This window comes from Stegodyphus dumicola, chromosome 6 (genome assembly GCF_044657685.1).
Source record: "Stegodyphus dumicola isolate Sdum_Otavi_A_Nest chromosome 6, ASM4465768v1".
NCBI lineage: Eukaryota > Metazoa > Arthropoda > Arachnida > Araneae > Eresidae > Stegodyphus > Stegodyphus dumicola.
The window spans coordinates 57,676,837-57,697,951 of record NC_140773.1 but is presented as its reverse complement, the minus strand read 5'-3'; the positions used below and the strand labels follow the sequence as shown (position 1 = coordinate 57,697,951).

At 33.8% G+C, this 21,115-nt stretch overlaps 1 protein-coding gene across 1 annotated transcript in view; it reads left to right on the top strand.

The window, feature by feature from the left end:
* Nucleotides 1–3,730, top strand: part of LOC146996749 (uncharacterized) — a 31,150-nt gene extending 27,420 nt beyond the window's left edge. The window contains exon 4 of the mRNA XM_085819655.1: nt 3,514–3,730. The gene's annotated coding sequence lies outside the window, so the exon portion shown is untranslated. The remainder of the gene's footprint in view (nt 1–3,513) is intronic.
* Nucleotides 3,731–21,115: the final 17,385 nt, after the last annotated feature.

Here is a 21,115-nt window from a genome sequence, read left to right as displayed (position 1 = left end):
AATTACATAGAACAATGATATAAGTCAACATCCTGTTCTAATACTTTTGTATGAATGAATATTTTCCTCTTAAAAATAACTCAAATAATGCTCTAAACTATTTCTAACTATACTCTGTTACTTTAATATACGCACTTCAAGGTCGGAGCGACCCTTCTGTCTTTTATAATCGCAAAGTGTGTCGTTAACACAGCACAGAAGAAAGTAGAGGATTTTAGCAATTTAGAGGATTTGACCTTTTTTTAACGCAGTTATCGTTGCCATAGTTAAGAGTCAGGGTTAAGGGGAAAAAAATGGCCTCGAAGTACCTATTCTAAAGTAACAGACTAGAACTAACTACTTAGATGACACTCTTACCTCTTAGTGTTACCTAACAGCTATGATGCAAGTGAATAGACCAAGCAGGTAAACTTAACTTATTCTATTTCACCATATGTAAGTAAAAAATGAAAATAACAGAAAACAAAATTATAAATTTCCTTCATCCGCTGAGAATAGCTGGAACGTAGAACTTCTCTTAGATTCAAACCAAGTATTTTCTATTAATGTTACAACACTTTGAGGGTGAAAATTATATCTAAAAGAAGATTAACTTACCATCTGGGATAACGTCTGGTAAATCAAATTCAGTAGAGTACCAGCATCCTTTAAACAACATGCAAACGTGGCAGCGCTGTTGCACAACCAAACTTCTGACTATTACAATTCATACGGTTGCGTTCTTTACCTCTCAATTTATGCTAAATCGCTTGTTAATGAAATCTGTATAATTTGCTGGAATGAGCTAGCAAGGGGCGAAACAAGGCATACAGGAAAGATGCAAATCAATATTTTAAATGTTGTAATTCAAGTTAAAAATGCCGTAATGCAAATGAAAAATTTTGAGACTTTTCTCTCGCGTTTGTATCATTTTCTTACTGAAGGCAGCTTAATGAAAAGGAACACCCTCATTACGGCGTCCCACCATAAAGGTTTCGGTACTTCCCTTGATTCGACAACAGTTTGAAAAGACATTCATAAGAGGACTCAGGGTTAATGGTCCCTGCGTTCTTACTGAGATGAATTTCTGACTTGAAAGAAACAATTTTCAATAAGTTATGCAGGCAGACTTTCCGCTCGCTTAATTAATCAGCGTAGAAAATTGAATTCTTAACTGTATAGCAATGAAAAATGTGAAGTGGAAAAAAAGATTTAAAAAGCCTCCCCCCCCCCTTTTTTTTTTTTTTTTTTTTTTTTTGTGGGGAGAGGAGTTTTTTTTTTTTTTTTTTTTTTTTTTTTTTTTTGTATAAATGTAAATTTTAGGAATTTTTTCTTAAATAAAGATATACTTTTGTAGTGAAATTCAAATGGAAGTATTTAAAATACCTTAATTAAACCATGTTAGGTATAACTAAATAAAAAAAGTGTGTATAATGTATAAAATGAATGAAAACTGTATTAAATCCAAACTCCCTCCCCCCCCCGAAAAAAAAATGTCCATACTCGTACCAAAAGGTTTATGAAAATACTAACTTCGTTCTTGCAATATTTAGGGAAAACTGTGAAGGTAAGAGACACCTTTTGCTTTCTAGTCTTCAGTATTATGCAATATAAGCTACTTTCATTCTGTAACCATCCTTTTTACGAAAAAACAATACAAGAGATTTAACAGACCTCCCTTTAAAAAAAAATACAACGTTTAACCTCATTTCACTTTGTTATTGATTTTAACATCATAGAGTCTGTGTACTTACAGAATAATAACATGGCTTCTTTGCTCAAGATGTCATTCAAATATACTGTCAAAAGATTTACGCCTATCAAAATAATTTCTTTTACCTAAATTACAATAAATTACAATTATATATATTCGAATACTGTGACCAGAGTTGACAAAAAGAAAGAAGCCGCTTACGAATAATTTCGAAATCGTAAATAAAGGAACTCTGTCTTCTCACATTGTAACGACAAGCTGACATTCGCTTACATACTTCAGTAAGTTGCATTCAGGGATCTTGATGTACACTGCGATGATCTACGAGCTTTCGAAGCCGAGGGCTACTGGGTCTTGGAATGCTGTCATGCACAATGGAGACAGTTTGTCACAGGTGATAAAAGGCCTCTTTCATGCACTGTGTTGAGAACAAAGTACTAGAGCATGCCGGGTCAAAGTTGAATACCTATAAGTTTTAAGGAAAGTTAAAGTGGAATTCACAATTTCACTCTTTGCCACTGTCCTTCCATGAATTATCGTTCTCTGTGGTGCAAGGTTTAACTATAAATTATTTGTATCATCATTTTGGTTTGATTATTTTCCAATTCACGCCGTCGTCGATTTCTCTCTTTCACTGTTATCCTTGTAGTTTTTACTGCTCACCCCCGTTTCATGAGGAGGAAGAAGTTTGAAGCGTGATCTGATAAAGCAGCAATCAGTGCAAGTAGCGGTTTAAATATGAAGCCATTGTGATGCAAATTTTTCGATCCATTTCGTGTGGGCAAAGAATGCCCTTGAATGTCTTCTCGTGATTCTCGCGGCCTCAATATCATTTGCAATATCAGGAATTTTAGTACTCACTAATTTTCTCATCTGAGCTTAATGGTTATAACAACTGTCAGGCTGGAAAAAGATAGAGAAATTTCTAACAGTTTCTAGAGATGAAATAAATGATGTTTTGGTGGAATATTTCTGAAAGTTTCTTAAAAAACGAGAAGGAAGATTTAGAAAATGAAGTTTATGTGACGAACTGTTTTTTTTCTGAAAACAAAATCAACTAATTCAATTTTACATGAATTCGACTTTCAATACTGTTTATGCTTTCTGTGCCGTTTCAGCTTTAATCAATAAAGATTATCAGAAGAGATAGTCCAGGTGGCATAACGAAACATTTTGTAGGATACTAAAAGATTGGTTTGGTTTGGTTTATTTAACTATGGCAAAGCACTCGATGGCCATCTGCCTAGATACTAGATGAATAAATATTTTGACTAACATGGGAACATTATATATCTCATGTATATCCGAAAAGCGAAAAAATGTGCAACGTAATTCTACAAACGTACTGAATATTTTTAATTAGCTATATCATGATTAAAATTCATTTTTATTTAAATTAGTAAGATTCAAAAGAAAAAAAGAATATTTTTAAGAACTGCATTTATTACTTTTACCTTAGCTTGTTACTCAGTTATTAGGCAGATTAAATTTAAGATAAATATCTTACATTTTGCCGAATGGCAAAAGAGTCGAACGAAAAGTGTAGCAACACAAAATCGTCATTCGAGACCAATAACACTTTCTGATTTAAAAAAAAAAAAAAAAAAAAATCGAAGTAAACCGCAAAGTGAGTCAACTGTGATTATACGTTTGAAGGAAATGTTTGTTACTGTGCACAGTAATGAAAAATCGTAAGTGGTACATTAAATTTGCAATTTCATTTTTTCATTTCTAACAAATGTCACGTTCCTAAGCTTATATCTATAGCTGATGTATATCAATGGAGCATACAAATGCAACACGGACATTTATATTTGCAGTCATCCCTATTACAACTGATCATTGCTCAGAAAAATCGTAAAGCCATGAAATTGGAGAAACACGGTTTCTGTTATCTTCGACAATAGAAAAGTGAAGCAAATGATTGTTCCCACATCGAAATAAGAAAGGCTTCAGAAAGGACTGGCAGTAACGTTATGAATCATCACCGTTACAGATTGGAAGCATTCTAAACGGCGAACAGTTTAAGGCACTAAAGTGAGTATGATTTACATTTCTGTGCATTGTTCTTCTGTTAAAAGACATAACTTTCCAACAGCACTATCTCATCGATGCGATCAAACATGCAACCGTTTTTCTAATTCATGTTTTGTAAGGTGCATTTATAAGGTATTTCTCCCGTCTTCCTAACGTGCCTTTGTGGTGTAGTGGTTCTACACGGTATTCCAGAGGTCCGTGGTTCGACTCCCGGCGAAGGCAATTGCTCATTTTTCATCTCTCCGGCTTTTCCAATTAACCCAATGTCTCTACAGTGGCGCCTGAACTAAAAGGGTGTTGGATGATGATTCTCCTCACCCAAAATTTGGCGATTGGGTCCCCTAAAAACCCCAGTCGCCCTTTAAAAGAGAAGTATATAAGGCATTTGTCCCACCTTCCTAGCGTGCCTTCGTGGTGTAGTGGTTCTGCACGCTGGGCCGGTATTCCAGAGGTCCGTGGTTCGATTCCTGGCGAAGGCGATTGCTCATTTTTCATCTTCCCTGCTTCCAAAAAATACCTAATGTCTCTACAGGTTTTAATTTTATAACAGTTGTTTTAATTTCGAAACCCTTTCCTATCAATTCTTGTTTCCACTTACAACCCCCTACTAGAATGAATTTTTAGAATCGCGTTGAATGCAAAATAGAAGTATTTAAAGAAGGTTCAACTAACTTCGATAGAGAATGCTAGAAGTCCTTAGTAGCGCGTGTTTTGCCTTTTAGCTCTAAGTCACTCTTGAAGCTTACGCTCGGCCGTATTATATGTGCCTTTTGAAATTAGCCGGTTAGTTTAATTTAAGGGCCAATACGTTAGATAATTGTGTCTAGCTATGTCTCGTTTAGTTAATTATAGTTTAGTGTCTTATTTCTTATTCTGAGTTAAAGTCCGAGTAGAGGCTTCATGTAAGTCCGAGAAGGGGCCGCTTGTTATTTTGAGTGAATAAAAGGGTATATTAATCCTTCTCGAGTCCACGACTTAGTTATTTTGAACTGAGCGATAAGTTGTATAGTTCACTAGGTTCCTCGACGTTGATCTTAAATAAAAGGAGTTAGGAACCCTACATGTTGTATTATATCACAACGTAGTGTCATTTTACAATACCTAACTGAAGAAATTCATTGACATACGGGGTGACCCAAGATAAACCGAAACCAAAGCAAATGAAGAACGAATGAACTATAAAGTGATGTTATACAAGATGGCATAGATTGTATAAGATGTCACACAATGTGATCCGAGCTAGAAATAGCAGAACACAAGTCGAAAATCGTTAGTGTATTCGAGACGTCTCCGTGGAAGCAGGGCTCTCAATTTTCACCCCTGACAGAACTGTCTCGAAGGATCTATAATCTCTACAGTCACCTAATCTATCCAAATGCTATTTTTATTTGTGGGCAACCTGAAAGACAAGGTTTACCATTACAGTCCCGAATTGTTGACGCATTCGAACAGAATATACGCGACACCATCACCAACATCCAACGGGATCACCAACTTCCAGCAAGTTGATTCGTCAGGCCAAACTGTGCGTGGGCTATGATGGTCAACATTTCTAACAATACCTGTGGAGACGGAGGAACCAATGTTAAATAGGCGTTTTTCTTATCTACTTGCATAATATCGCTTAACTGCTCATATTTTCTTCACTTGCTTTTTGGGTTCGGCTTAAAGCCATCTTGTATTTTAACATAATGATGCTTGTTCATCAGACTTTTATTGTATCTGAAAAATGATACTTGAATTCGATCGTTGCTTTTTTTATTGTCCCCCGGCAAAGATTTCCTTCGCCTTCTCAATGCGAAATGTTACCATTCTCTTCAAATTTCTTTACTTAAAGTCAAATACTCTTATTTGAATATGTACCTTTATCATAATGAATTATGTCACAATCTAACATTGTAATAACAAACATTTTGTTTCAGAAAACAACAGTTCGCACTTACTTTCTCTGGATCGGTCACGATCATGAAGTAAGATATCTTATGACCTTTCCGATGTCGATATAGGGTACACAGCCTTTCCAAATGAAATGGACTGAGTTACACTTTCGTATTCCGTAAGCAATTTCATTTATTGTTTCTTATTTGAAAATAATAAGTCGCTGGAGCTCAACTAATCATCTGGAAACGCCCTGAATTTTCAATCATATCTTTAATAGTTTTTGTAAGTATTTGAGTTCATTTGATTGCACTTTTGTTTTTGTGTGTTTTTACCGAATTCTGCACTGTTTTTATTTATTTGTTTCATTCATTATATCTAATAATTTCACGTCTGCTTCTGTTTAGTTCCATTTGATGCCACTTTTTATATATTATTATATAAAAAGTGGTATTATATAGTATTTGTAAGTGCTGATTTCCTGAAATTTTCTATTTTGTAGTTCTGAACCAGGTAATGCTCAAATTGTGAAATACAGGTCAATCAGTAGAAATCAGAATAGGAAGAAACTCTTCTGACTACCCTGTGATATCTAGCGATTTCCCTTCAACTTTAAGACATTCTAGAAGACTTCGGATCATGATATCCCATGCCCCAGGAGCAAATTTTCCCTAAGCTTCCAGAAATTTGTACAATACTGTATATACAATTCCGTTCGGTTTAGTAGATTATGGCAAAAATCTCGAGCATTATCTACTTAAGGGTAGGGATGTCTTTGTGGAGGTCGTTTTAAAGGAGCCTGGCTCATATCCATATTAAAAAGGGGGAAAACCATGAAAACGCCCATGCAGCCAGTCCGTTCGCGTAGAATTAGTAGTAGAATTAGTAGTCAAATTACCAGCGTTCACAGACTTTACCGCTCCGTCGCTAGTAGGCACAACTGCGTCTGAGATTGAGTAATCTAATCCACTTACTTGAACATATTCAGAATTATGCGATTACTGCTCTTGAGTTTACAGCGTGAGAAATGTCGTTGATTCATGTGCTTAGGAGGACTTGTCTAATTTTTTTTTCCCTCCTTGAGTTATTTACAGCTATTTACATTGTTGTGAGCTGCTATTTATTTTAATAAAATGTCAGTTTCTTCCTGCTCATCTGCAGTAGTCCTTTAAAAGATCTCCATGATTTCGTAGCCTACATCAGTATCATCGTTCGTAGCCACATCAAAATCGACGCAAAAAAGTAATAATAATCAAAAAGTAATAATAAGCATATTATAAGAAGAAATATTAGTATATTTCTTCTTATATGTTTTTCTTAATTAATTTAGTTTTAACGTATTTTACCGATTTTTAATGACAGTTGTATAAAAGAGCAGGCGTTAAATACTCACTCTAAATCATTTAACTGATAGGGATATGATAACCTAAACCTGAGAAGGCGGTATAAGTTGGATGACTATCAGTTGAAGGATTTGTACATAATGTAATTACAAAGCTGTAGATAATGTAAAAAGCTTATTGTCCTCAAACTTATGCTGTTACTAAAAAAAGGGCCTATTTCATAATCTTTAGTCTGTCAAATAGCTCTTTGACAGTGAAAATTCCTTTTTTCTTAATTTCTTCCTCGTTGCGACACGACAATTAGCCAGAAATTAATTAATTTCTATTCACTAGTATATTCAAAATTTTAACAGACGGTTTCACTCATATAAGAACTCCACAACATACGTCTCTCAAGCATTCCTTGTCACTCCCTCTTCCATAAATTACTTCACACAGGTTTTGCCGACTGAAATAATTTAAAGCCCCTTCTGCCGATAAAGAATTTCGGACACACAACCTTTCTGAGTAAGACGCGAAGAGAACACTTTGCCCACTTCCCACTAGAAAGAACGTAAGTTAATTAATGCTTTTTCTGGCCTTTTATATCTTCATGTACATTCCCTTTACATATTATATATATTTTAAATTTAAATTTTTATTTTTTGATTTGTTTTTGCAAAGATTGCATTATATTTCTTATATTTCGTAATTTTCTAATGTTTATTTCAATTACTTTGAGTTCTATTTCATAATGCCAATTTCCAATGTTTAATTTTTTACAAATAGTTTTGAATTAAAATGCATAAACACGAGGGTGTCGGGGAACAATTACTCAAGTAATTTATCAATTTTACTGCATAAATTGCTTTTCACTCAAAATTGAATTTGCGAAAATGCTTAATCAGAATGAGTTCTTTGGTGCTCTGCATTGGTTCTTGAACCCTTCAATTCACGGAAGTATTTGGCTTAACTTAAATTGCCAGTTTGGCATCGTCTTATTACTTGAGTAAAGGACGAAACACCTTCGTATTTATTTCTTAATTATTGTTAACTGAACGGGAGCTGGTTTGTTCCCTTGAAAAGTCAACTAATTTCCGATCAATGGCAATGACTACTTGCTTTTAATTTAATTACTTGTTTTTAATTTAATTTCTTTTTACAATTGAAATTTTGTTATTCATGATTTAATTCGAGTCCCTGTTAAACATTTTTAACAATTTACATTCAAGTTACTTTAAAACAATTTTTGGAATTAAACTTACTAACTAGGGATTCACTCTTTTTAGATAATTCTACTAAAATTAATCTTAGGAGATAATATAATCAATACTTCTTTAGTAAATAAATTATTATTAACTTACTTTGCAACTTTTGAGCAAGTAGTAGAATAACTTCATTTCGCAGTAAGTGAATTTAAGATCATACAATATATATATATATATTGTATGATCTTAAATTCACTTAATTTATATATATGTGTGTGTGTGTATGTGTGTATGTGTGTGTGTGTGTGTGTGTGTGTGTGTACTTACACTGTTACCCGGCTCGGTGAGCTCATTTTTTAATTCTTATATTTTGGTAAATTGTTAATTTTTTTTTTTTTTTTTTTTTTTTTTTTTGCTTTAAAAGTGAATGAATTATATTGTTCTTATGTTCCGGTTAAGGTTTTTATGCCTTTAGTTAATCTGTGTGCAATACTTGTAGAATCTTCAACTATTTAAAAGTTGTTTAAGTAGTACTAAGCCTAATGAAACCGCCATTTATTTGCATTTGAAACTCTGGAAAGTCTTAGTAGAATAGTGGATTATGTCAGTTTGTGCACCAGTTTCAGTATTTTTTGGCCGAGTGGGACCAAAAGTATGAGTTTTGTGCACCGAAAAATCTGTCATCCTGCCCGCTGGCTGAATAGCTTGTTTTTGCACGGCAACAGTAATTTTAACAGTGAAATTTTTTTAACTGTTTTTAACTGTATTTGGTGTTTTATGTTATCTGTACTTTAAAATTTTCAATGAAGGTGTTTTGAGTTTTTATGTATTTTTGCCTTTCCGCGAAGTGAGAGCTAAATTATGTATATCTCTAATGAAATTCGAGGAAATAAGTTTAAATAAAATGCAGCAGAAATGAGCATAATTTAGTAGGTCGAACAAGGAAGTCATATGGTGTCCACATCAGATGTTTTATACTTTATTATTTAGCCCTTCTGGTTGCTTTTCTGCTATTAAGGATAGCGCAGACAAATCGTCTTTATAATTAATGACTGCATTTATGAAAAAATTTTCATTTCAAAACCATTTCTGACACTACTGGCAGATATCAAAAGTATGCATTATGATATGATATAGATTGACTATTTAACTAGCCATCAATTTCAAGTTTGCGATTGCAAACATACCACATATTTAATAGTAAATGACAAGTAAATCATGTATTCTACATTTATACTTCACATTTTGTTACAATAATGAGCATTCTGAGGTCTTTTTAACAGAGTGAAAAAAAAAATCTCACTTCTATTTTAATTATTTATTCATTCATGGTTTTTATTGTATTCTATTGTGTTTTATTGTATTTTTTTTAATAAATCGGTTTTGGGATGAAAACTTTGGTGTGTAAAATTCATTTTACAGTAATTGGTTTAATATTAATTTGTTGAGACGGCTTTTATCATATATTCATGTATTTTCAGTTAAACACCCTAGAAGAAACTTCCTTCATATATTCATGTAATTTTATTTAAATGTATCATATATTCATGTAATTTTATTTAAATGTATCATATATTTCCGAAATTTTATTTAAACACCCTAAAAGAAACTTCTTAGAGGTATGTATTCTTTCCACTTTGTAAATGGAATATTTTGGCAACATAAAGTATTGCCATTCGAGGGAAATACCTTGTTTACAGATATCTAAAATTTCTGACATTGACGCGCACAACGTTTCGGTGCTAAATCAATAATTTTAATGAATCAAAATGATTTCATGATGACACAGATCAGAAAATTATAAGCACACACATACTAGTTAATACTCCCTCTGCCTAATAATAGTAGAAATTGATGAATTTAAATAATAGCAACAATTAATAATAGTGGCAAAAGAAAATAAATATAAAACGCAACATTCATTGTCTAAAAAGAACTTAAATTAAACAATAAATAAATAAATAATAAAATTAAAAAAATTCTGAAAGGTTTCAGATTTTAAATAACGTCCAAAGAGACTTTTTTTAACGTTTTATGTATTAACTTATTAAATATCATGTTCTATGTTCTTAAACCATAAAATTTAGTTCAACAGGAATATCGCAAAATAGTTTTAAAATGAGCATATCTTTAGAATTTTCGATAATCTCGCGCGCTGGAGATAATTTTTTTTTTTTTCATACAATGTTGCCATTGCTGCTTTGAAATGGCTTTGTTTGTTAATCAAAAATTCGTTGTGTTACAAAACGTGAAATTGACAATAAAACAAATTTCAAATTAAAATTAGACCTTCCACATGCCCATATTCTATGGAAGATTACGTTATTTAAAATTTGATGGCTTTAGGTACCGTTGTTTTATCACAATGCGAGAAACATACACACATTCATGCAGATTCTTCATTATTTAATTTCTTTAAATATAATACAGGGCGATAATATTTCGCGGCAACAATTTGAAAAGTGAAACAAGGCTTATCGTGAATCGACGCAAAATGACAAAACGAAATTAATAGTCCTTTTGGGCAAATTGCCCCTTTGGACTAATTAAAACTATTATTCCTAATTTTTATGAGAGTGCACATAGCTTCTGGACTTTTCAATAACTTCGTTAGTACATTTCAACTTGCAGGTAGAATATCTTGACTGCGAAGCTTTGTTTTCCCTGTATGCGTGAGCTTAAAAATTGTTGCAGGTTAGTTTCATTTCACGTATCGAGCTGGTATTTAATAAAAGAGATAAAGAACTGCGTTATATTGCTTAGTTTGTTGATTAATAGCAGGCAGACTGGCTTGTGGAAGTAAAAATATTTTTTATCGGATTCTTCCCAGAATCCCCAATAGCTGTTTCTACAATAGGTGCTGCAACACTGCAGTACCTGGCCGCTAGGACCTACATACACCGAGAAATTAGGTACTTTCTAATATAATATTAACGAATTTATCAGCAGTGTGAATGATGATGCAAAGTGCGAAAAATGAAAAAAATTAAACACATCTGCAGCGCTGAATATCCTCCGAAAAAATATAAAAACAGCCAATCTGGTGAGAAAAATATCGGGCTGTTAAACTGAACAGATCAGAGTGAAAATTGCTGGTGAAGAACAACACGTAAAGCAGTACGAATCTGAATAAGGCACCATAAGTATAAATACATTAGAAAGGAATTGCATGCAAAAACACATATAGTACAAAAGTACCATATAGTACCATAAGTACCAAAACAATAATAAAAAGTCACCGAAATACACCAGATTAGAAAAACTAACGAAAAAAAATAGGAAAAAGACACTACAAATGTACTTCTTAGGAATTAATTATTCCTGCGATTACTAAATGAGTTTCCAGGAAAAATTTCCTAGAAAATATTAAAGAGTGGGAAAAATTAGTCTATAGTGTTAAATGTGTAAATAATGTAATGTGTATACAAATATATAAAGTAATATAAAGTATTAAATGTTATCATAACTTTTTTTAGATCCGCTATATTATTTTTCTAAAAATAATACACGCAGATAACATTTGGAGGCAGCATCTTTGTGTTGCCATATATATATATATTTACGTTCACTATATGATTTCTTTGAAAAGGATATATGACAATATAACATTTGGTGGCAACATCTGAAAAGTGATACGGACAAAAAGTTAGGTTTGAGTCTAATAGCACTTCTGGGGCTAATAATGAAATAAAATTAAAAAAAGGAGCTTAATTTTACTAAAATTTACCTCTTTGAAAGACATATTTAATGAAGCTTTTACCAATATATTCCTATTCTTCAACTTAATTTTATAAAAAATAAGTATTTTATTTTTTTAACTTATACGTTATTATCTTTCGAATTTATTATAAATCTTAATTCAGTAATTATCTGTTTTGTAGTTAAACGTCTGATTAAAAATCTGGGAACCTATTTATCATTTCTATTCGAAGGTGAGAATTTAATTGAAGCAAAAAGCAAAAAAGTTATTATTTAAAAGTATTTTACACAATTTAAATAATTTTTTAACAGTTGCAGCGATAAAAAATATTTTGAAATAATTTTAAGAGATTTCACTGAAACGCGTAGAGGAAATATGCCAAATGACAGCCACTAACACCTGTTAGATCATCCCTTCCGTTTAACGTCTGTCGGTAGGTTTTTACAGTTTAGTGGCAACAATTCGATTAGGAATTCTACAAATTCCATCGGCGAATCGCATCTGATTCGAATCCCACCCTTTTTGCTCCCCATTCGATCCGATATACGCTCAGATGGCTGATCACGTGCCCTTTGAACCAAGCGAGAGTCTTAGAGGCGGCTTGCAGAAACAGGAAATGTACGTAACTTGTCAAAAGTATGTTTTTTTATGGCCATGTAAAGAACGTAGCGAGCACAAAACGCCATTGATTCCTCTTTACATAACTATAATTCGAAGGTCGTTGTTTTACTTCGAGCACCAGTCAAATAGTTTCCGCAATGATCGGGTAGAGATGGCACGGCTTAGAACTGTCACACTAAAATTTTGATTTAAAACCAAACATCAATAATAAAAACCAGATTAAAAAAAATCCAAACATGTTTTAAAATATTTTTTGTTATAAAATCGTATTACAACTCTCAGCTCTAAAGGATCGCTATCTGAATTATTGAAACGAATGTGATTTGAGACGTAAATCTTGACAGACGTAATAAAGCTTTTTCTTCTGTTCTGTTGGTGCAGTGATGTTCTTATAGTAGTTTTCTATACGAGATATTAGTAAAGTAAAGCATAAAGTCAAATGAATTTTCTGAAATTAGTCATAGTTCTAGATCAGTCACGGTAAAAACTGGACTGAAATGATTTTTTTGTATGGCATTGTCAAACTATGGCTTTGCCGCATCTGCCTAACAGACTGGATGCTTTCGTGAAGTACTCCATAAGAGAAATTGTATCTTATTCAATTTGAATAACCACAAAAACTCCCATGCAGACAGCTCGTTCGTTGGATCAGGGAAAGGGAGAAGAAATTCAGGTTTCTAGACTTTGGCTTAAATTTTGCGAACTTGGTCGCATATGTGAAATAAAATCGCGCTTACTTAAAAATTATGTTCGTTGAGTGACCGAGTGAATAAAATTGCTAAAAATTAGTATCCTGAATCTCGGCTCATATTCCGACGATCACGGTGACTGCTTAGGTTTTCACACGTAACGTGAAAGAAAGAAGCTCTCATTCACCTCGCCTAAGGGAAGGGATGCCCTCCCCGAATGCATCCCTGCGCTTCGGCGGATACCCCCGCCCCTGTACTTTCCCGTGTTTAGTGAATCAGCTGTCTAAAATACTGACGGGAATACCTTAACCCTTTCACAACCAGTTTTTTCTTTTTAAAAAAAAAAAAGATAAATTAGGGGTTTATTAGGTAAAATAAAGTAGAAATAGCAATATTCTGCCCAATTATAAGCAAAAATTTACTGTAAGGGCCATTTTGGAGGTGGGACATATGTGTCCCACTGGTCTTTTTAGTTGGGACACATGTGTCCCATTGGGGTTGAAGTGACAATATAAAACATAGTGAAAAGTTCAGTTTTCTAGTTCTAAATGAATTTCACAATACTTTTGAAACAGTTTTATCAGAAAACACCTACCTACACAACATTATTTATGAAATTTCTATGTATGGTACATTGCAAAACAGTTTTTACATAGTGCAATTTTACACATGGCGCAAACAGTTTTTGTTCGGGTTTCTTTATTTTGTTTGGCACAGCGGGCACATCTTCTTCTTGTTGGCCCTTCTAATGGCAAATGATCTCCAACATTCAACATCAGTTTTGTTACATTTGACGGTCGACCTGATTTCTTCCTCTTGACAATTGCATTTTCTTTGCCATTAGCAATCATTAATTCGGCTAGGGGGACAATGTATTGCAAGAGAGGTATTTTCCTATGTTTGGTTTCTTGAAACAATATGTGTGCATTCACAACAGCTGTCATCAAAAGTTTATAAAATACTTTTTTCCACCATTTTGTAGATCTTCTGTCAAAATCATATAGGCATATCTTTTGATCAGACAAATCTACTCCTCCCATAAATCTGTTATAGTCGGCAATAGCGGTAGGACAATTTGTCATTACTTTTTCTCCATCTTTCTGCTTGCGTTTTACTTGTATGACATCAGGTCCGTGGCAATTACTCAGAATCAGAACTTCCTTTGAATCTTGCCATCTTGCTGCAAGAGTTCCTCTTCTATTCTGGAGAAATTCTGAATCACCTTTTTGAAGTTTTTCGTCAGAGAATTTTGGCATGTCTTTTCTACGAGAAATACAAGTACCAACAGAAGGAAAGGATATGTTATCCAATAAGTTTACACTTGTAAAAAATCTATCAAATGTAAGTGTAACATCTGGGTTACGTATTGTTGAGGAAAGTTTTAGAACAACTCTTTCTCCAAGTATTGTACCCTCATGATCTGTATTATCCATGTCTTTGCCAGAATATATATTGAAGTCATAGGTGTAGCTCGTAGCAGCATCACATCTCTCCCACACTTTGATTCCCCGTTTTATTGGCTTTAGGGGTAAATACTGCTTTAGGCTAGAACGACCTTTGAATTTAGCCATGGATTCATCGATGCTTTGAAAGGGACTATCTTCGCGAGCTTGCATAAATGTTCTTTTGAAACATGCCACCACTTCATCCATATAATATGTCTTTGGAGCATTCGCATCTTTTTCTGGATCATTGAAGTACATTTTTGCAAAGAGCAATAGGCATCTGTTACGGGAAATCGCATTTTTGATAGCTTCGTTTCCCAATGAAGAATTGCTGGACCAATAATCTGAAAAGTTCGGTACTTGATTATACGACATGACAAGCATAACTCCCAACACAAGCATAATTTCTGAAGGGTCTGTGTCAGGAATATCTACTTTTTTTTCATGTCTCAGTATTTCAAGGCGCTGGTTGGTACATTGAGAAATAAAAATAAGAAGACTTCGTGGAAATACACATGAGAAACATTCTAATTCATTAGAGGATCTGTTGATTTTGGCCAGTATTGCAGTTGGACGGTCTTTAGATACATGGAGCCGTGGCTCAAAATTTGGACCAACATTTGACCAAATGACAGGATCAGTAGGTTTTGAAATAGTTTTTTTTTAATGTTTATTTTTTGCCTTGCACTTATATTTTGATACCTGCTCCGCTTCATCGGGTGAGAAATCATCAGAGTCCGAGTCAACGGAGGGTTCTGATGAATGCTCAAGACATGACAGCTTTCGTTTCGGTGCCCTTGATGTTCCTGAATTTTCTCTCAATTCTTCACAGCTATCACTGTCTGAGGAACTAGGGACATATTCCTTGTCTATATCTGAATCGTCCAATTCATCACTTGAATCCGGTTCATTCAATAATTTAATTATATCTTCCTTTGTCAATCCCTTCCTGCGATTCATGATATTGCTATGCCTAAAAATACAGAAATGACCACTTTGAGAATGAGGCATAGATATATTTCAATAACCACTGGGACAATAATGTCCCAATAAAACAGACCATTGGGACATATATGTCCCATAATATTATTTTTTTTCAAAATCTACAATGAAAATTCACTTACTTCAAATAAACTGCTTGATATGGCAAAAATAGACGAAAATCACATACAACGAAAACAGCACGTGTGTCCACTCATGTATCTTCGCCTAAAATGGCTGCCAGAATGTCCAAACTTTCCCGCTTGTCAAAACTGTTACGATAAAACAAAGAGCTCACAGGGCACTAGTGTCATCTATCGAGAAAAAATTACACTAAAAGGTAGATGTAATCACAGGAAACCAGTGGGACACTCGCGGCAATAAATTTTACGCTTGTTTTTCCCATTGGGTGATTTGGAAACATTTGCGGGACATATATGTCCCGGTGGGGCCGAAAGGGTTAAGCTCTCTTACTTTCAGTACCTCTTACAACAAAATGATTTTTTCATTATTAGCAAAGCTACGCCTGAAGCATTATCTCAGGCTTTCTAAAGCATCAAAATTTAAATAATACAAATACTATGTTGTGTTTGTGCTTTTTTAACAGTTACAATTTTTTATGAGTTTATGAAATGATTCTTGGTCTCCATATTGATTCGCCTTAAAAATATAATTTTTGTAATAGATATAACAGAAGTATAACAAGCTCAATTTAAAATTAGGCAAATTTCAATCTATTTCAGTTTTAAATTGGTATTTGTTCTAGAAAAACTCGCGAAGCCTTTCAAGAATGAAGAGAGGGTTTCAGTTATGCAAGGCCATTATTTTTCCCGTGGTTTCATTACTTAACTAGTCACTCACTCGCATTCCTTCGTTCTTCATTTAAGTAGATATACATATATTTTGAATTTCAAATTTTGGTCTTTGTAAAACTGGTTCTAAATTTCTTACTTTATGTCTTTACTGATATTTTTCAGTAACTGAATACGCGAAAATATTAGGTGCGAACTAAGCAACGCTGGCCATTGTGCTACTGCCTAACTCGGCTCTGAGAATTGTGTTATCCAGCGTCAGCTTCCTCAGCCGAGTTACTCGCAATGAACTAGAGCTGAACCCGTTTATTAGGCTTTGGCACTTGTAAATCTTAAACAACCTTGTAAACATTAAATTAATCTTATAAATTTTTATCTTGTAAACATTAAATTACAGTTTAGTTTTAATTCTCGTTTTATGTTATTTGAAATCCCATAAGCTGCGAGATCAAACTGTAAGCACAAGTCGTGCATTTGTTAAGTTTTAAATACAAAGTTTGTTTAAACGTTATAAAAAATTTAAAAAAATAATGTAATTTTGTTCTTCTTATAGGGTACCTTAGTGGTGTAATTAGAAGAACGTGCGGCCAGCAACAGGAAGATGCGGAGTCTCAATCCCGGCAACGGCAATGCTGTTTTCTCACGTTACCTTATTGGAAAAAATGTAATCTATAGTTTTTAGCGTAACTGATGTTAAAATATTAGTTAAGCGTTAATGATGCTAAAATATTGATCATTTTCTTCTAATATGAAATTTAGGTTCTTAATTAAATAATTTTAAAGATCCCTTTTGTCTGTCCGATGTTTTGATTGATTCTACTGAGAAGAAATATGAAAAATTGCCCAATAATTAAATTTTGATGAAAGGAATAAATTTAATTTCCAGCCGAAAAATGTATTAATAAGAAAAAAAAAGTAAATAAAAACAAATACCATATATTCCAACTTATAACGCGCACCTATAATTTCAAATTATATTTATTAATTTTTAGATATATTCTCCGTATAACGCGCACCTTTTTACCCCTTTTTCTACGAAGAAACCTAGAGATATATAAGCCATGCTCTTATCCTTCTAAATCATTCATTCGAAGGCTTTTCCTAGGCGTTCGAACAATGGTATACTCAACTGGCAAGCGATAAGGGGAACAATACGTGTGTAAGGACAAATGGTTGAAGGAGCAAAAAATTCTGCAAAGGGGATGGGTGTATTCAATGCAGCTGTGCATAAGAATATTATTCTAGAGTTTCGAGAAAAGGGAAACAGAATTTGTTGAAAAAATACCCACCCTGTCTGTTCTTGCGACAGAATAAACTTATCAATCATATTTAAGTCTCGCAAGAACTTTAATAGTCAAAGAGAAAATTTTAACAACTCCGTTGCGTAATAAGTTAGAATTTCTTTTGTGTAAAGATGAGTTCAGTTCATGAAACAATCATGCAAGATTACAGAATACTGTAAACGCCATAACTTCACTTAACACAGGGTGGCCCAAGTTTATAACTGAACCCAAAGTATGTGAAGAACATATGAATTATAAGGTGATGTTATACAAATAGCTGAAAGTCGAAAGTCTACCTATGTAGGTTCCTCCCTCTCTACATATTCTGTTGGAAATGTTGACCGCCACGGTCCAGGCATAGTTTGGCCGATGAATCAAGTTTATTGCGACTCGTCCTCTTGGATGATGGTGAAGACGTTGTGTATTTTCTGTTTTTAATGCGTTAAAGAGTTCGTAGATTGTTCAAGTAAACCTTGCCCTTCAGGTTGCCCAATAATAAGAATGGCAACAAGGTAACCTCGAAGACCGTAGATCCTTCGAGACAGTCCTGTCAGATATGAAAACTGAGTACACAGCTTCCAAGGAGGCATATATTTTGCATGCTGTCGCGGCGCCCTGCCATCGAATATAGTAACACTCTTACGTTTCTCCCCTGTCGTGTACGGTTCAGTTTATCTTGGGTCACCTTGCAAAAAATATGCTGGAAATAATGACAAAAGGTAGGGTTTTAGTTTGACCAACAAATTTCTCTTTAACATTTACTTTTCTTACATCTTGTTTTAATTTAACACAGTGCAAAAGCTGTTAACTCAGAGAATGTGAAGAAGAAGCAAGGCACTGAATTAAACAGACTGCGAGCGATATGAGCTAATACAGAATACTGCTCGCTTTGAAATGTTTGGCAACAAGTTTGTAGTCATGATGGTGTCTGTCATCTGACGTATAAGTAGCAAAGAAAAGTGGTAAGATAATTTAAATTTTTAATAGTAATAAAACCCAGTCGTAAACGAGAATGTTAATTAAAACAGCCGTTTATTTAATCACCACCGCATGCAATTACAGATAATTTGCTTTGTATGTTTGAGATTTCATCCTTGTAAGTTACAATTGCTTTTTTTAATTAAGTTTTAGTTTTTGTAACCTTGCATATAAGAAAAAGAAAATGAATTAATAACCTTGAGTTTTAATTTAAGATACCGTTATTCCATTTAGCGAAGTTACGACATAAGCATCAAATCTTCAGTTTCCAAAAAGTAGGTAGCCAAAGGACTACTTTTTTTCGGACTTTCACTCGAAACCTTTTACATTACTGTTTGTTTCTTATTGCAAAAATAACTCCTTCTTTTTGAACTCTAAACAACATATTCGCTCAGTTGTTAGATTTTTTATGAAGTAATATTAAACTTTAAGACTTAATATCGAAGGTAACGGTAATTTCTAAAAAGAATACGCCAAGCGGCAACTAAGAGATTCAAAAGGAAATAATTAATTTTGATATTTCGTTTGAGGGAGAACATAATATGGTAGAAAAGGAAGTCACAGACATATACTTTTCATATTTTTTCAAGAAAGACAAGAAATACTCTCTGGTGATAAAACTAGCGTACTAGTTAGTAAGCGACCATCCTGCTGTCATCAGAAGTGTCTTGAAACGAGCTTCAAGATGAGACACTCAGCGAGACCCTTCTGCACTTTATTAATTAAACTTGGGTGCCGGGAGGTTGTTTCTTAATTGTTCTCTCTTTGATGCTAGAGAGACGTGGACTGCATTTTGATTACCGTTGATCTTTTCATCGTAGCATCAACAAAAATAGAGATCACATCTACGAGGAAGTAATAACTCTACTCAAGCAGAATCACGATCTTAATGAGATGCGAATGAAAGCGAGTAGGGGGAAGACCTTATAAGGAGTGGCCCGATTAAAGTGCCGCATAGGATTTGCAAGCATAACCGGCCGGAATAAAATTCTGAAATTTTTAATGATTTCTTTTCGTGGTGTACGTGTTGTGTAGGTATTGTTCTCAACTAATGAAGTTTGGCTGCAGTAGAAAAACGTGCCAGTACTTTTTAGTTCCAGTTTTTACAGCTTTAATCCTGATGCTTAATATATCACAGAGTTAAAGGCATTCCTTCTTTGTGTTCTTGCAGTTCAATCATCAGCAAGAGGTTATAACTGGAAGATCTCAAGTTTGATTCCCGGCGATGTTACTATTGGTTTTCAAAGATTCTTGCTGAGTCATTCAAAATGACTCTACAGTGGTATTCAGTCTAAAAAATAATGGTCGATATTCCATCAACACCTTTATAATAGCTGACTAGGTCTTGAACAATGTTAGTAAAACTCTACTTTGAGGATCTTGAGTCTTGCCTACCCATTCCAAGTCGATATTTAAGATGATGCAAGAAATTAAAGGTATTCCACCAATGTGTCTTTTTAATCTTATTGTTCAGATTCAGATAACAACTGGAAGATTTCAGATCCAATTCCGTGTAAAGGCCCGATTCCAGTTGAATTTTTTAAGATTCTCTCTCACAAAAATCATAATAATAATACTGTATAATGTTAATTTAATATGATACAAAAATACTAATCTCTAATTGCTATTCTCTAGTCAGTCCTGATCAGTTCTTAAAATTTAACTTTTATTTAAGTCGGCAAAAAATAATTGTTTGCATATAGTAATTTTTTAACTTAAAGTTTTTTATTCCTTTAAATCTATATACTACACTGGTTTTGCTTGGTGCAATGTTGCAAGAGAACTGCTAATTTGTCAGACTATTTTCCATGTTCGTATGCACGCCATGAACGTGTTAATACCATGTATTAATAGTTCAGCGTCACTGCCTTTCACTTTCATAGCCGATACAATAGTGATATTTGTCATTTACAGAATTTTTAAGTCAACTTATCTGGTTTCTTACTGAACGGCTTATTACAGTAAACCCTTGCCGAGCACGGATTTGCAGAATGCAATTTCGCATGTACACGTTATCTTGATTGTTTTCATTAAATTTTACAATGCTAGAATTTCGTTCATAGTTCATCATTCATTCATCAACAAGGAATGTTTGTTGGCATCAACTCTGGTCTGAAGTTATAAGTAGTTTCAAAATATTTCCATCAAATAAAAGTCATGCTAACGAAATCATACAAATCGCAAAAGCTACTGGCGGCGAAGTATTTTGAGATATGGAAGAATAGGAAATCAAAAAATTAATCGAGAAATGACGAGTGAGGAATTAATGAACACCAGCGGATAGTAAAAGCAGTGAGGAGAAGGAAAAGCTCCTTTAACTTAGAAGATAAACGGATTCTTAAAAAAGGCACACAGGAACTGTCTGATATTGCAGTGCAGTTTGATACAAATGAAGAAAATAGGTGACACAATGAAGCATTAAAATACTCTCCTCTACCTACCGCGACATTTTTGGAAGGTGCATCAGT